The sequence below is a fragment of the Bos taurus genome, chromosome 14 (genome assembly GCF_002263795.3).
Source record: "Bos taurus isolate L1 Dominette 01449 registration number 42190680 breed Hereford chromosome 14, ARS-UCD2.0, whole genome shotgun sequence".
Taxonomy (NCBI): domain Eukaryota; kingdom Metazoa; phylum Chordata; class Mammalia; order Artiodactyla; family Bovidae; genus Bos; species Bos taurus.
The window spans coordinates 71081668-71099625 of record NC_037341.1 but is presented as its reverse complement, the minus strand read 5'-3'; positions in this window follow the sequence as shown (position 1 = coordinate 71099625).

Genomic DNA, 17958 nt, shown 5'->3' with positions numbered 1-17958 from the left:
ACAGTGACTGACTAAGAAAAGTAGCAATAAATGAGGAGGAGAGAGAATGCTTATGGCTGGGACTAAAGGAAACCTGTTTTTCCTTTCATCTTATTCTAAAATAAGACTCAGGCAGAGCCTCCAAAGGATCAGATGTGGATGGTTCATGGATAAAGGACTAACCAGAGAAGGTGAAATGCATTATTGCCTCCCTAAGGAATAACAGGGACTCACTGAGGGCTTTCTCAGAGATGTACTGACACAATGAAAAGCCATTCATTTTGTCTTGGGCACTTAAAAAAAAGAACAAATATCATAATAGCAGATGAGAATTGGTAAACTATTTCATATTATTTACATTAAGATTATTTTAAGGATATTATTTTCCAGGAGATAACAATAATAGCTATGAAGTTGTTATGGTTTCTTACATTTTGCACGTATTGCCACCTTGGCTTTTTCCTTTTTTCAGGCCAAAATCATTAAGTTTTATTGGTCATGTTTAGAGGGCTCACTTGCTATCTGCTTGATGACTTCACTCTCCTTGAGTGACCACGGTTTTATTCTAATGCAGTATACCTAGTGACTAAATTTCTACTTATTGAATGTCCCTGAAGAATTCTTGAAATATAATGAAGTAACTATTTCCCCTCTAATTTATGCATGCATTTATATACCGAACTGTAGTTTAATCAAACTCCTTTGCCTTGTGTAGTATAATAGCAATATCTAATGAAAACATATGAAGTATGTGTTTCATAATTACCCCAGACAGCTCATTTCGGTTTGCTTCCTACTTAATCCCGAAATTCCTATCTTCCTGCTCTGTAAACACTTTCCTTCCCGGCTCATCAATCTCAGTTATGTAAATGAAGCAGGGGCGGGGGCACAATTACTTTTTTTCTGAATGTTATCAAAGGCCCTATTCTCAGAGAAACAGCTGACAAGGGCACCCGCTAAAAATGATCCTTTCATTTGCTTGAAAAGCTGGAGCAGACATAAAGCAGAGAGAACTTTGCACACTCCACCAGAGTCACACTGGCTGGGGCCAGCAGAAGCTGATTTCCACGCATGGTGGAAATGCCCCTCATGGCCCAGGGATGGCCATGAACCTCATTCTGTCCTCTACTTTCTACATTCCCATCTGGAAAAAAGCCATCTCAGTAAAATCACTTTCATGGAATAAAACGAAATCTCTGATTGAACATTAGCATAGTGATGGTCCCTTCGACTTTGCAGAAATAAGCTCACCAGTCATCAGAAAACAGTGAACTTCCTGCTACATACGAGTTTGTCCTTTATCAAGATCTAGATTCAGTCCTGGCTTCCTATCAAGGATGAAGGCAGAGGGTAAATACAGAGAAAGTGACACCTCTTTTTAGACTTTTAGAGCTAGTTTAATGCGGGAGACGCCAGTTCAATCACTGGGTCAGGAAGATCCTCTGGAGAAGGGAATGGCAACCCATTCCAGTATTCTCACCTACAGAATCCCATGGACAGAGGAGCCTGGTGGGTTACAGTCCATGGGGTCGCAAACAGTCAGACATGACTTCGAGACTAACACTTTCACTTTTCACTTTTCAAATGTCTTTTCCTTTATTTTTTCTCCTCCACATGATCCTTTTTGTCTATTCCTCCTAAGGGAGATATATATTTTGCACTCCCTGGCTATTGTTGAAAGAGACAAACCACTTTGACAATGGGACCATGAAAAAACGCACAACAGTTGACCCAGATATTCTTGGTACCTACTGACTATAATGTTATAGTCCAAGGAGTCGCAAAGAGTTGGACATGACTGAGTAACTTTCACTTTCACTGACTATAATCTTAAGTGACTTAATCTCTGAAGGTTCAGTTTTTTCTCATCTGCCAAAATGGAGATAATGCCATCTCTCATTTCAAATTGCTGTAGGAATAAAATAATAAGTATGGCATCACTCTAGGCTCTCCAAACAAATTTTTCTCTTTCATTTCTAAGACATTTTTCTATCTACCAAGTGAAATGAAAGTACATTCAATTATTTGATAAACACACATGGAACACCTTATATAATAGGCACTGTGCTGGAATTTGGAGATTGAACATGGTCATTGGCCACATTAGTCTGAGTCTCTGGCAAGGAAGGTAGATGTTAACTAATTAATGGGGCACAAATTACATCTACAAACTCTATGTATGCCAAAGGAAAAGCTCAGGATGTGTGGGCATCATTTGGATAGGGAAGGTTAATTTTGGAGTTGAGATGATTAGAATGAATAAGTAAAGAGTGGAGAGGAAAGGAGGAAGCGGCCCTTGCAGAGGTTGGCAAGCACACAGAAAGGTCTAGAGCTGAGAGAATTTGAGGAATTGTAAGGTATTTTTCGGAGAAGGCAATGGCAACCCACTCCAGTACTCTTGCCTGGAAAATCCCATAGACAGAGGAGCCTGGTAGGCTGCAGTCCATGGGATCTCGAAGAGTCGGACACGACTGAGCAACTTCACTTTCACTTTTCAGTTTCATGCATTGGAGAAGGAAATGGCAACCCACTCCAGTGTTCTTGCCTGGAGAATCCCAGGGATGGGGTCGCACAGAGTCGGACACGACTGAAGCAATTTAGCAGTAAGGCATTTTTAGACCTCTAGGTTAGGAGATTCTCAGGCTTACATTAAGACCTCCAGGGAAAGATTTCACACACTTTCCCTTGGCAATCTACTCCAGGTGTTTTTTTGAGGGGAGAAGCCATATATTATAGGAAACTTGATATTAACGGTTTGTGGAATACAGGTCATGGTAACGTGGCAATATAATGGTTTTAATCATTAATTTGTACTTATTTTTATTGCATTTTTCCCCTTTCTGTTGAAAGAAGTAGTCGGATCCTAACATTACCTTACAGCACTGAAGGTCTTTGTTTCAAAGCATAATAAACATTTTCTGGGATATGAATTCTTAAAGACTGAACAACTTGAAGGGCCTACGGAAAGAAGGCAGAAGTAAAGGTGGAAAGAAGGGCAGGAGAGGGAGGAGAAAGAAAATGAGATGGAAGAATCTTACGACTATCTAAGATGAAATTTTCTGTCCTCACCAGAGAAGTTAAGTAGATTTAGTTCATTTTAAAGAAAATAGAAGAATGCAATGGTTCTTAATTTTCAGGGGGGTAGAGTAAGAGTCACACATTCTACACGCTACAGTGAGAAAGTCATTGTTTAAGTAAAAGGTTTTGGACATCCTCAACGTCTAGAACTTTCTCTAAAATGCACACAGTGGACCCTCTACTGAGCTGAAGGCAGCACCATCATAGGACCATGTTAGGAGACTTCGGAGATCTCTGGAGCTGAGAACTGTGGGCCAGGTCCTTCCCAGCCTGTTGCCCTCAGTCCTTCCTGGGCACGTCAAACCACAGCCTAGTCTTCACTGGGGTACGTGTCATGACTGGTCATTATCACAGAACTTGTGGATAACCCCCTGCAGTGTCCCCTTCGCACAATTCCTGTGCCTGAATGTCTGCTCTCTGAGATAAAACAACCCGTCTACCAATTCACTTTCTGTGTTCTCCTGTATAATAGTCAGGTTTCGCCACAGAAGTCTTAGGAAAACAGTTTATTGTACTCAGAGTTTTTGACAGGGTCACTAAAGGCCACACAGGGTCACAGGGGAAGTGCCAGAAATATGGGGACAGCTGAGATTGGAGACTTGATTGGGGTTTCTTCAGGAAAGGTCAGACAGGATGGACACAGTTTTAGGTGGTCCAGCTTGGATAATTTCCATGAACTCTAAGCTATGAGGTATAGTCATTACTGGTTATCTGGCCCTGAAAAGATTAAAGCAGATGAATATTGCCCCCTGAAGTATATGGGGCAATAGCTGAGTTGGGGCTGTGGAATGGTAAGCCCATCACAGACTGTTTCTAAGAATTGTCTAGCCCAATAAGGGGTAGTCTCTCCCTATCTGGATAAGTTTAAGAGGTTAAAAAAAAAATCATAATATACAGAAAATTTAAAATATATAGACAATGTAGTCACCATGCACACATAAAACTCACCTTATGCCAAAATTCACCTGACCTGTGTGAAACTCATTTTACTAGAGTTTTAAAATCAGGACTTTTTCGTTGTGTAAGATACTCTCTCACCGCTGCACACCCATCCCCTCCCACTGGTGCTTTTGAAAGTCTTTGGACTCCAGTCGTCGTTACTTGTAAGATTTCTGACACAAGGTTTTTGTTTTCTCTCCAAAATTACTTTATTTTGATCCTGGCACTAAAACGAGAATAGAAAGCTTACTCAATTTCTTTTCTTCTGTGTTATGAAGAACAAAAATGAATTAGAAAAGGTGAATTAGAAAAGGTAAATTGTAGCTTTACTAAGTAATGAATTTCAAATAACCTAATAATAGTGTTTAAGAGGAAAAATTAGCCCAAAAAGTACACTTATTATATATAAGCAAAAATACACGATTACACCATTTTATACACATGCTCAGAGTTTCCTGACTTTGCTACCATTCCTTTTTCCTTGTGAGAAGGCTCTTCTGGATTTCTGGGACGATAGAGCCAATGCCAGGCTCCTTGACAGAGTACATTTGACTCTGAGTACACAATGTACACAATGAGTTTGAACTACACGGGTCCACTTATGTGCATATTTGTTTTCAAAAGTAAATACCATAGTACTAGACATCCCCAGTTGCTTAAATCCTGATCCTTGGTTGGTTGAATCCTCAGATACAGGAATGTATAGACAGAGGGCCGGCTATAAATTATACTCAGATTTTCAGGGGGGTGGAAGGTCAGTGCCCCTAACCTCTGCTTTGTGCGAGGGTCAGCTGTATATAGTTCTTATCCACAGTAGAGCTGAAAATTGGAGGTCTTTCAGATAATTTCAGCATGTGGCCATGGATTTTCTAATTGTCTCTTCGTAAAGTGGAAAAGCAGGGGAAGATAAGCAGTAGAATATGAGAAAGAAAAATATACACAAATAGGTAAATTTTTATTTTTAATATTTTTAAGGAGAGAATCAAAATAAAATAAAGGATCAGAAAAATGTGTTTTTATAATTATCATTCTTCACCTTGTTCTTCTGTCCTTTCACAGTCTCAGTCCTAAACTAATAAAAAAAAAATGAAAATCGGTTTCATTAAGTAGACCACTTTCTTTGGACTCAATCTGAAGTATGAGCCAGCCAAGAGAGGATGAATCTTGCCTGTGATTAACTCACACTTCTGAAGTAGCCAGGCACCTGTGAGGATATCAGGCAGAGAGAAGATAATAATTGGGCTCTCATCTTTTACAATTATGTGTGTTTCAAGTGGATGTGAACAGTAGGGTTTGAGAGGGCTACATAAAAGGAGAAAATTCTGACATGAACACTTGAGTCATTAACTCAAGTATTCGAAAGGAAAGGGAGGTAAAATTTTAAACAATAGAAGACTTAAGAAACAGAGAAACAAACAGAAATAATTGTTTATTAACTTCACACCATACAGCATCTTCATCACACTGAAGAATAACCATAGTTATTGACTGGACACAGTGAGCTGGTTTTACCCCATTGTGTACAGAAACCTGTGAAGTCTCAGGAAAAATTAACAATTTTTTTTCCTTTTTATATTTAATTTATCAAGTGAAATAACCAGTAATGAGAAGACTCTAATGTGCAATGTATGTGTATGTGGATCATGAAAGAACTTTAACAAAATAGCACATATAGATTTTTCCCTTTTATAATGTGAGCCTGTTCCCAGGAGTCTGTCCCTATGATGTTCTTATCTTTTAGCTTAGGGTGTCCACGTAGAATATAAGTGACTAGTTTTCTCCTTGATATTTTGTCTGTAATCAGAGCATAGTCCCAGCAAATGCATAGCAAGAAGTGAGGTTCAATTAGAGCTTTGGGGTTTCTACCCCTTATTAAAAAGGAAAAATTACTGTCTGCCTTCCCTATATAACCATCAGCTAGCACTTTTTCTATTTAAAAAATAAGCTTTCTATTTAATAAAGCAAGATTTTAAAAAGCAAGTAGGTATAGTTCCACCAGACTGTCATCTCCACGAGGACAAATGATTTGGTTTATTGGTGTATTTCCAGAAGTTAGGACAGATGCTAGCATACATTATTAAAACAGCACATCATCAAGCATCTGCTGATAGAGTATAAATACATTTTTCCAACGTATCATTCACCAAACTTCCACTAGGGCTAGTTATCATTTAATCGCATTGTACCCATGACTCTCAACCAGGCTTGGGTGGGATGGTTATGTCATCTCACCATGAATATCTGTTTCTAGACAGGAGCCCCTCTGAGGCATAACTACCGCCAGAACTGGTGCTAGAGTGGCACCGACACAGAAAAGCAAAGAGCGTTTGGTCTTTTGCTTCCTACAGGTGGCTATTTCCTAGAGAAAGCGCTCTCCCCGCCTGCCTACAGTCAGCCAGTTGGAGGAAAGGCCCTAATTATCCTCACACTCAGACTCTATTTCCTCTTTTGGCTTAAGACCAAACAAAATGTGAAAGTGAAAAAAAAAAACAAAAAATCAACAGGGCAATAATGCTCTTCCATGCAGAACACAATCAGAAAATTACTTTCTTTTCTAACAAATAGTGATATATACTCTCTTCTATTTGGTTAGAAGTTTGAGATTTCATATAATGCTTAGGTTTACAAAGAAAACCCTATAGGCATATTATATATTCTTTATTACAGCAAAAAGTCTTTTGAAGGGGACATGCTATACGTAGGTGCAAAATAATTTCTATAGCTAGAGTTTAATTTTCAACGAATTTAAATAGATATAAAGCATTTACTCTACTTGATATCATGTTCCTATCAGGGGTACTTTTCTCCTTTGAAATGAGAATTTTTTGTCTTTTCCCTCTTTCTAGCCTGCCTTATTATTTCCTCCACTAGTCAGTAATCCCCCCAACACACATACAATTCCTTGACCTTTTTTGTCTTCTCTTCGCATATTTTTCTCCTGCTATTCATCAACGTTCACAAGTTTCCACCTCCCTTCCCAAACAGACCTCACCATCTTATACCATTCACCACTTCCCTTTTGAAAAAGTAGAGAAGTTACGAAGGATGGTATGAAATTCCTAGTTTTCCATTTCCCTGAGCAACAGCTTCACTAAAGACACTTCTATCAGTAGAACAGATCTGTGCTGGCAAAGAAGATTAATATAAATTTTACATATTTCAGTTTCTGGAAAATCACAAAATTTTCATCATCTCTATTGAACTCAATACATAAAATACCTGAAATCCAAACTTCATAGCTAACAGCATAGTTTTCAGATTTATTATATTTTATGAATGTGATTACCATTTAGTAGGTGGAGAGGTATGTAGCTTGAGTAACAAGTCCATTCAAATATCTTAGAGTAAGAACTCAAGTAAAACTTATACACCTAGCATTGAACTTATGACACAGAGAATTCCCAATAAATATTTGGTAAATAGATGAATCAGTGAACTGAGGATGTAGTGTATCATTCTGGCTGAAGTGTAGAAGAGGAATTAGAGATCTGTCACGTTGGAATTAGTGTGATTAGGTAGAAGATTTTTAGTGATGCTAAGTGTGTAAGTGATGAGGTAGCAGAAATGGAGAACAGCAGCCAGATATATTTTAAAGATAGAGAGCAAGCAAAATCTCTAGGATTTGTTGCCTGAGAGGATGACAAAGACAAGCAATCCTGGGTACCAGCTGGTATTTCCCTAAAACTGAACATTTCAAAAAAGCTTATGAATAGTTCAGGGCGCGCATGGACATTTATGAGTTTACAAGACCTCGAGAGACAAGCACTGACCTAAATTACTAAGTTGTCTCCCACCCTGAAGTGTCCCTCACATGATGACTGTGAGCTACCTGTGAGCACTCGTGCGCTCCCTCTGCTTCTTGATCATGTTAAATTAGCTGCTGTTCAGTCGCTAAGTCGTGTCTGACTCTTGCAACCCCATCGTCTGCCAGGATCATCTGTCCGTGGGATTTTCCAGGCAAGAATACTGGAGAGGGTTGCCATTTCCTTCTCCAGGGGATCTTCTTGACCCAGGGATCGGACCCGGGTCTCCTGCCTTGACAGGCATATTCTTTACCGCTGAGCCACCTGGAAACCCTAGGTGTAAGCAAACCGATACCTAAGCCTGAAACGCCTCAAGGTTAAGAAATGAAACCCAATCACAAGCAGACAACTAGGCTTTCCCAAAGAAAGAATCCACTTCAGCTATCATGAGTCAAATGATTTTCTTGCTTTTCTTTCTCCTCTTCTCTGTAAGTCTTTCCTCTTATGTCAATTGGGGGGAAAAAAAGTGCACAACTTGAGACTCATGACTTAAGTTTTACTTGGGGCAAAATGAGGACTACAGCCCAGGAGACAGCATTTCAGACAGCTCCGAAAAACTGTCCCAAAGGGGAAGAGGGGGAAGGTCAGTGCTATATATGACTTTAGTGAAGGGGGGCATGCGCAGTCAAGCACACATTTTTGCAGAGACTGGTTGATAGTCATGAGGAGCAGATGATGCCAAAAACTCAGCCTCTGTGTGCTGATGTTGAGCTGAATCTTGAAGACAGAATTTTGGATGAAATAGAAAAGAACAGCTTTATTGCCTTGCCAGGAAAGGGGGCCACCTGGCTCATGCCCCCAAAACTAAGCATTCCTTTCCGGAGTATTTGAAGAGTTTTAGAGCAGTGGTTCAAGGGCAGGGTTGTTGATAAGGATCAGAGTGTATGCAGGGCCTGCATGCCTTTAGTCTGGCCTCAGGTGATCTCCTGATGAGCTTCTGCCATTCTTGTTATTAAACTGTGACCTTCTCTCCAAAAGGAAGAATACTTCATCAAATAGTTTACATCTTCCATTTGCTGAAGGATTTAGTTCTGCAGAAGAACTCAAAGATATTGTTACGTATATCCCTTGAGGTGGAACTGGGATCCTGTCCTAAGGTTGCACTATCTTTCCTTGACTGCTCCTTTCTTGACTCTGCATTCCCTCCTTTCCCCGATTAGCGACTGTTTGAACCTGCCCTTGAGGGACTCAGGAAGACCTTGGGGGCTGAAGCCTGTTCCCCACCATCAGAAAATGGGGACACAGAAAGGCTTCCATACCCAGGAGTCCCACAGGGTCATGATCAGTTTCCCAGATGTTATCACTAACGATTTTAGTGCTTTTCTAGGTGTGAGGAGATGCAAGAATAGAGCTCATAAAATCTCCTCCAGAAAGATTTATTCGAAGTCCTGTTCTGCTAGTTTGCTGTAGACAGAGTAAAGTTGGGAGTTCGTGATGGACAGGGAAGCCTGGCGTGCTACAGTCCATGGCATCACAAAGAGTCAGACACGACTGAGTGACTGAACTGAACTGAACTGAATAAAGGGACAAAGTAAGTGATTAAATAGTTAATTCCACTAGGAGATTGTGAATCGAAAAAAAAATATCGGAGACTCCTGTACATTAATGATTACTGAAGAAAGCGGGTTTGCTTAACCACAAGACCAAGCAAGCTTTCTTACCAACAAAGCCATTCAACAGAAGCACAAGACATGCCCCCAGATAATAAGACAGTGGTGGCATGAGCCCCGTATCCTGCCCAGAGAACTCAGTAAGTTGGGATGTACTCTCTGAACACTTAGAAAACATTAATTTGTGGACCTATCTTAACCATGTAAGGATAATAAAACTCTCCTGCCCAATCTGGAAGAGGAGCTGCTGATGGAAGCATGATGTCTACTCAAGAAAGATGAAGTTCTTCTCCCCCTTCCCATTTTTCCTTTGATTATAAAACTGTAGCCTAGTAAGTTCTCAGGGTACAGCATCCTCTAGCCTGCCCACTTGTAAGCCTCATAAGAATCCTATCCTAATAAATCACTTCTTATCACTTTGCTCTCACTGAATTCTTCTCTACACTGAGACATAAAGGGCCAAGAGTTATTCAGAGCCCACCAAAATACAACCTAACAGTTTTGGTTTTTCCCAGATCACAGAGTGCCTTATCCTGATCTCACCCTGAATACTTGTTCGGGTGTAGAAGGTTGGCGGTTGCAGCAGCTCATGACTTAATCCTTACAGAGATTATTGTAGATTATTGCCAATTTGTAGTTGGCACCTAGCTCCTGGGGTGGCACCCCCCTAAACAATTCTGATTAGTGCTGCATGACTTGAATTGGTTTTTGTTCAAATATACTCTTAAAATTGTTAACATGCCTCAACTGCACGCTCCCATTTGATCTGCCACACTTTGCAGTAAAGATTTCTTCTGTTCATTGAATTCAAAGTACTTTTTATTTGGTTCTTATAATATTATTGACTCCTAGCTTGGCCATTTCTTCCTAGCATGTTCCCAGAATTTTCACTGTTACGTCACAGCCCTCCTTTGATTCCACCTTCAGTGATGGACAGGGCACATACCAGCCTAAGAAAGTAAGAGGTCAAGAGACTATTTGTAATTTGCTTGTATGGGTTTTTCCTGGAATCCATTTATTCTCAAGTATACTCAGTTAAAAACAGACTATTTCCAAGCTTCCTTCCTTTTTCTTTTTCTTCCTCCTTCAGGATCGCTGACCTAGATTCCCCCCACCAGATGTGTTCACCTGGATCTCAGATTAAAGGGAAGAATGTTCACTCCCTGCTCCCATTTGTGCCTCAGGTCACAATCTGGAGAATTCCTCTACAGAGAGAAAGGTTGGAAAACATATTTCTAATTCTTAGGAGGAGGTAATTAAATAACTTCCTTTTATGATACTGTCTTTGTTCTCTTCCTGAAAGGAAAGAGCATCCCCTCTATCACTTTAAACAGGGCAAACTAGTATTTCTAACCCTCCTCCCAAAGTTAATTAACATGTAAATACTTGTCGGTAAAAGGTAACACTTCAGCAATTAGCATATAAATGGGCCAGGGACAATGTTCTGCCATAAAGAGACAGCTTGGACGATTTTGCCAAATGTATTTGGAAAGAAAAAAATAAAATAAAATAAAGCCTTCATCATTTCCATGCAAACAGTTATGAAATAGAATGTCAGCCAGAGCCTGGGGTAAAGGGAGAACTATCCTGCCTGGATAGAATGAGGTGAAGTTTGCATACTCAACTCGGTTTTATGTACATGTTTACTCAAAAAAACATAGGTGGAAAGTGACTAATTGTTTATGTCCAGGAAACACATCATGTTTGTTTGATTTTAATGGATAACATCAGTGAAGGAAACAGAAAGCCATGGGTGGGAAAAGGATTTAAGGGCTAATTTTTCCGTATTGGGCGTAATGATGAGTATACTCAGGAAACCGCTCATGCAGGGGCTGCTTCCACTCAGCCCTGAATTTGTGTTTCAAATGAGGTAATTGTGCACCTAATGATGCATTTGCACAAGCAATTACCTGATTGGCATATGCCAGGTGAGCTTTTGAGAAATAATAGGGCAAATGCACTTTTGCTTGGCACCCATGGCCCCTTAGTCTGTAAAAGTAAAATAATAATTATAATCATATTTGTGACGTTCTTAGTGGAATCATATGTAAAGGGGACATTCATGCTAGTGAAAGATAAGTCATTAACCCAAGAAGAAAATAAACTTTCTGACCACACTAGCAAAGATACCAGCTATTCTATATTTATTATTAAAGCTAAAACATATCCTAATTCAAGAGGAAAGTCTAGGATTTGTTATCGGGAAATCTGGATTGGAACTGTAGCTATGTCAATTCCAGATACCCAGATTTAGACAGATTACTTACAAACACAGAATCGAAATTGAGAACAGCTTTGTTCATGTGTAAACTGAATCTGAGAATTTTTTGCATCTTGTATTACTAGTGCTGGCATTAAGTACATTGGGTTAAAGCCCGTTGCAGGTCAAGGTGAACCCTAGTGGGACTTTTCATCTGTTAGTGTTGGTTGGTTCAACATGTGACCCTCCTCCAATGGGGGTGCTGACCACTGGGGCCCTGCCTCTCTCACAACCAGGTAACAGGTGACTCAACTCAATTGAAGTCATCCTGGACACAGCCACCCTTGGAACCAGTTTCCCTGATTTCCTGCAGATCTATTAAAGTCCCTCAAGCTAATCCAAGGTTCAACAGTTGGGTCAAAACCAGATTAGTCGTCTATTATTGAAGAGTGAGTACATTTTCAGGGTACTTAAGCCTAGGAGGTATGATTCCCACAGGACAATGCGAAGGATCTGCACATTAGTTTCAACCATCTCAAAGCTGACCTTTTCTTCCCTGCACCCTAGAAAGTCAAGCATTCCAGGAGAACTTTCTGGGCTGAAAGAAATGTCCTATAGTCTTCACTATCCGATATGGTAGTCACTAACTACACGTAACTTGAAGTATAGTTGTTTGCTCACCTAATTGACATGAACTATTAAGGAATTGGGCTTCCCTGGTGGCTCAGATGGTAAAGAATCCGCCTGCAATGCAGGAAATCCATATTCGATCCCTGAATCAGGAAGATCCCTTGGAGAAAGGAATGGCAACCTAGTATTCCTGCCTGGAAAATCCAATGGACAGAGGAGCTTGGTGGGCTACAGTCCATAGGGTTGCAAAGAGTCCAATGCAACTGAGCACACATTAAGGAATCAGAGTCTGTGCCCTAACCAAGCACCTAAAGTCCTTAACAAATTGTTCCTAAATTGACTGGGCTTTGAAAACATAGACGAATATATTACTAGTAGTAATAACAATAATATAGTAACAACAACAGTTAATCATTTATTGCCTTAGGCACTCATCTAAGAATTTTGTATGCTTTATGTAATTTATTCCTTGTGAATCCTTATGCCATGGTTGTTATTATTGTCCCCATCTGATTTATTGAAGAATTGACACTTAGGAAGTCTGCATAACTTGTCCATGGTTATAGCAAGAACATGTGGCAGAACTGAGGTTCAAACCAGATGGGCCAGACTCCAGGGCCAACTGCCCTAACCACTGTGTGATGTGGTTTTGTACCACTTCAAGGTAAGAATGTTCTAGAAAGATGATAGAATTTCTTGGACTTCATAAGAGAACAGAAGTTTCCACACTAGACAACCTCTCCACCAATGGATTAATATGAGTGAGCCTGCAACTTGGAAAACTGATTCCTGGGCAATTTAAGGGAATACTGGGACAAAGGAATGTCTGGGTCAACCTTTCTCCAAGGCACACAGTCGAAGAATGATCTTACTTCTTCTTAAAGGGCTGGAATGGAATAAACCACATGAGTCTAGATTATTGGAAAGGCTAATTTCCCAGAATGAATATAGTCTGGACTTACAGGAGCACGTTTATGCTGTGGTCACTGTAGGCTGAGGGCCCACGGCCCATCAAATTCCCTGACAGCCTCCTGACTCTCTTCCTTCTATGAGTCTCACTGTGCTGGCTGTGTCAGCCTGGGCTTTTGTGAATGATTTACAGTACCAGTTGAGATTGCCATTCTTCCGGAAGAAAGATTGCCATTCTTACTTATTCACTCATATAAACTGGCGAGGTTGACTTAGAACTGAAAAATGGTAATCTGATCCAAAGTAAAAATATTCATAACTCTGGTTTCCAGAACAGGTATGTGAAATAGAGGTCATACGTGAGAGGTGGGGGAGCAGGAGATGGCACCTTCCTCTGACGTTGCAAACAACTTTAGCATTGTGTGTGTGTACATGTGCGCACGTGTGCATACAGCATTGTGTGTGTACATGCGTGTGCGTGCGCATACAGTATTGTGTGTGTGTACACGTGCGCACGTGCGCATACAGCATTGTGTGTGTACATGTGCGTGCACGTGCTCATACAGCATTGTGTGCGTACATGCGCGCGCGTGTGCATACAGCATTGTGTGTGTGTACCTGCGCGCATGTGCGCATACAGCATTGTGTGTGTACATGCACGCGCGTGCGCATACAGTATTGTGTGTGTGTGTACATGCGTGCACGTGTGCATACAGCATTGTGTGTGTACATGTGCGCACGTGCACATACAGCATTGTGTGTGTGTACATGCACGCACATGTGCATACAGCATTGTGTGTGTGTACATGCGCGCTCCTGCGCATACAGCACTGTGTGTGTGTACATGCGCAAATGCACACACATGTATGCACCTACAATTCAAGCCCATCAGTGTTCACTGTGCTGCCCTGTACCTCCCTCTCTGCCTATTAAACTTGTAGCAAGTGGTCCTTGCATATATTCTTCCTGGAACCTAGTCATACTATAGTTATTGAAAATGTTTAGAACTATTTTTTTTAATGTTAATGAAACCTTCCATAGATTTGGAAAAAAAATTTAATGTAAAATATAGCAGAAATAAGGATATTGGTGACAACTAAAAATACTAACTTCCTGGATGATAGTTCTACATACCGGGACATGATCATATCCAATTAAGTTGCGCTCTATTCAGTAATCACTGTGTAATGGGATAGACTCACAGAGTAATAGGATTTGTTTAAGGCAGGGATAGAGGAGCTTAACAGACATTAGATATCTCGACTGCATTAAGGGTAAAAAAGACCGATTGATGCAAAATCACTTGGAAGAAACAGAGAAAAATGAAAACATTCTTAAAGGTTAGATGTATGGTTGCTCTGAAAAGTCTTAGTGGACATTCACAAACTTTGTTGCCCAGTAATTTTCATCGCAAACTTAAAAGTAGAATTGAAAACAGAAAGCTCTCAATATGAAAACACTCACCCTTAAACTTTTTTGTAAGATCCCTGACCCCAGCTGATCAAAGTTTGGTCTGGAAAAGCCAGGACAAGATCTCAGAAGGTCACGATGGCCCCCGAACACACTATTTGGCTTCTCAGATAGAGAACTTTCAAAAGGAACTGTGAATGCTTTGTCACGCTTGAACTAGATATTAGTTGGCTAAGCTGAGAATCAAATATAGGGAATTAGTTGCCATTAAAAGAACGCTTCAGGCAGTTCATTTCTCATCAGCCAAGCTGTGCGGGCCTCCTGCTGTGGACAGTGAACATTAGCTTACTAAATACTTCAGCTCATCAGACACTGCATTACTCATGGATGGGCCTGAATTTTGGTGATGGGGAGAGGGGAAAGGAAATAACAATTAAAAAGCATAACTACTGGCATTTATCTGGGTAGAGATTAATGCTCTATGATATTAGAAAAAAACAATAAGAATTACTATACATTGACATGTACAGATATTCACAATTTATTTTTAAGAGGGAAATAAACTGGTTAGAAAGCCATTTTTATATGATTTTATTTTTGGTTAAAAAGTGTGTGTGTGTGTGTATTCCTGTGCCTGTGTAGGGTTATGTGTGATTTTAACTGGGAAAAATTTTTCTAAAATGACAAAATTTTTACAAGTGTGATTTGGTGGAGGGGGCATATAAAGGAAAGCTCTTTATTATTTGTTTATTCATCTGTATTTTCAATAATTTCACACTTCAATTATTATGCTTTTATAATAAACACCTATGATTTATGACATAAGAAAATTATAAACATTAAACAAAAGATCATGTCTTTCTCTCCTTTTTGAAACAGGGAGCCTTTCAAATACATGAAGGGGAAAATTCCAAAGTGAGTATAAATGAATTGTGAATAGAAAATACCATATATCATGGGGCTCCTCCTGTTCTACCAGCTCTAGAATTGTATTGTATAGTCCTGCCTTAAGACTGGACATCCAGAGTCACCTGACATTCTCCCTGACCTTTCTACAACCTCAAAGTTTGCACAGACTCCCCTTTGTTTTCCCTATGTGGAAAAAAAATTTTTATATTTTTAGTGCAAAATAGTGCAATCTGTATACTCAGAAGTTTGGGTCAGAAGCTCTTGATCTGAACCATGGTTTCACTGGATAATAGCTACGTGACATTGAACAAGCCACTTAAAATTTCTGAATTTCAGATCCTTTATCTGTAAAATGAAATGGTAAAATCTACCTCACACAGTAACCTTCAGGATTAAATTAGATAATGTATGTAAAGCCCCAAAGGGAGTTAATCTCTGAGTTTTGGTTATTCTTACTCTACCATTTGTCATGCAGTCATGTCAAAATAATGACTATGGATAGGAAAATGGGCCATGATGGTGGAGTTTAACATAAGGTTTAGAAAGTGTAGGCAACCCCCAGACTTAGCAAAGTGGAGGTGTGGTAGGAGTCTCTAAACATGCAGGTTGTAACTGGAGGATTGCCCATGAATTGCAGATCCATTTCTGCAAGATGCTTAAACCCCTACATACTGAGAAAGAGCCTACCCAGAAGTACAAAGCTTCTGAACCCTTAGCTATATGATCTTGAAAAATGTCTCCAAGATTCCAAGTCCACTCTCTCTTCTCTAAAATGAGGATGTCATCTACTTTGTTTCAGAGTTGTTGTGGGACTCAAAAACTCTTTGTAAGGTGAAAAATTCAACCTTTTTTTTTCCAGCGATGTACTGGTAAAGAATTGCCCATCAATGCAGGAGCTGCAGGAGATGGGTTCAGTCTCTGAGTCAGGAAGAATCCATGGAGGAGGGCATGGCAGCCCACTCCAATATTCTTGCCTAAAGGATCCCATGGACAGAGGAGCCTGGTGGGCTACAGTCCATAGCGTTGAAAAGAGTAGGACACACTTGAAGCGACTTTCAGTTCAGTTCAGTTCAGTCGCTCAGTTGCGTCCGACTCTTTGTGACCCCATGAATCTCAGCAAGCCAGGCCTCCCTGTCCATCACCAACTCCTGGAGCTCACTCAAACTCGTGTCCAATCGAGTTGGTGAGGCCATCCAGCCATCCCACCCTCTGTCGTCCCCTTCTCCTCCTGCCCCCAATCCCTCCCAGCAATGACTCTAACCTCTTTTCCAATGAGTCAACTCTTCACATGAGGTGGCCAAAGTACTGGAGTTTCAGCTTTAGCATCAATCCTTCCAATGAACACCCAGGATTGATTTCCTTTAAAACAGACTGGTTGGATCTCCTTGCAGTCCAAGGGACTCTCAACAGTCTTCGCCAACACCACAGTTCAAAAGCATCAATTCCTCCGTGCTCAGCTTTCTTTGGAGAAGGCAATGGCACCCCACTCCAATACTCTTGCCTGGAAAATCCCATGGGCGGAGGAGCCTGGTAGGCTGCAGTCCATGGGGTCGCTAGCAATCGGAGATGACTGAGCGACTTGACTTTCACTTTTCACTTTCATGCATTGGAGAAGGAAATGGCAACCCACTCCAGTGTTCTTGCCTGGAGAATCCCAGGGACGGGGGAGCCTGGTGGGCTGCTGTCTATGGGGTCACACAGAGTCGGACACAACTGAAGTGACTTAGCAGCAGTAGCAGCAGCTTTCTTCACAGTCCAACTCTCACATCCATACATGACCACTGGAAAAACCATAGCCTTGACCAAAACCATAGCCTTTGTTGGCAAAGTAATGTAGTGCAACAGAAACCCTAATCAGCAAAATGTAAATCAAGAGAAGAATCTCTTCTAGAATCAAGTACAAAAACAAACCTGGGTTCCAGGAATTCTTCATTAGGTGGCCAACGCATTTCAGTTTGCCTGGAACTTTCTTGAGTTTAGCACTGAAAGTCCACTGACCTGGGAAACTGCTCAGTGCAGGCTGTTCCCGTCCCTCATGGCTGTGTCCCTTTGAGTGTCTGCTTCATTTTCTCCCACTGCGGACCAGCTTCCTCCATTTCTCTGGCCACATGGTTAGAACTAAAGTTAGAAGCAGGTTCCAATCTCTACTCTTTCTTTATATGTAGTTTGTTTATTTTTAATTGAAGGATGATTGCTTTACAATATTGGATTGATTTCTGCCATACATCAACATGAATTAGTCATAGGTATACATAGGTCCCCTCCCTCTGGAACCTCCCTCCCACGTCCCACCCCTCTAGGTTGTTACAAAGCCCTGGCTTGAGTTCCCTGAGTCATACAGCAAATTCCCATTGGCTACCAATTTTACACGTGGTAGTGTATATGCTTCCATGCTACTCTCTCCATTCAATCTCTGCATTTGCTATAGCATGGGCAGTTTCATTTCTTATTGCCCATGATGTACTATAGTTTACTCCATTTTTTAAAGTCT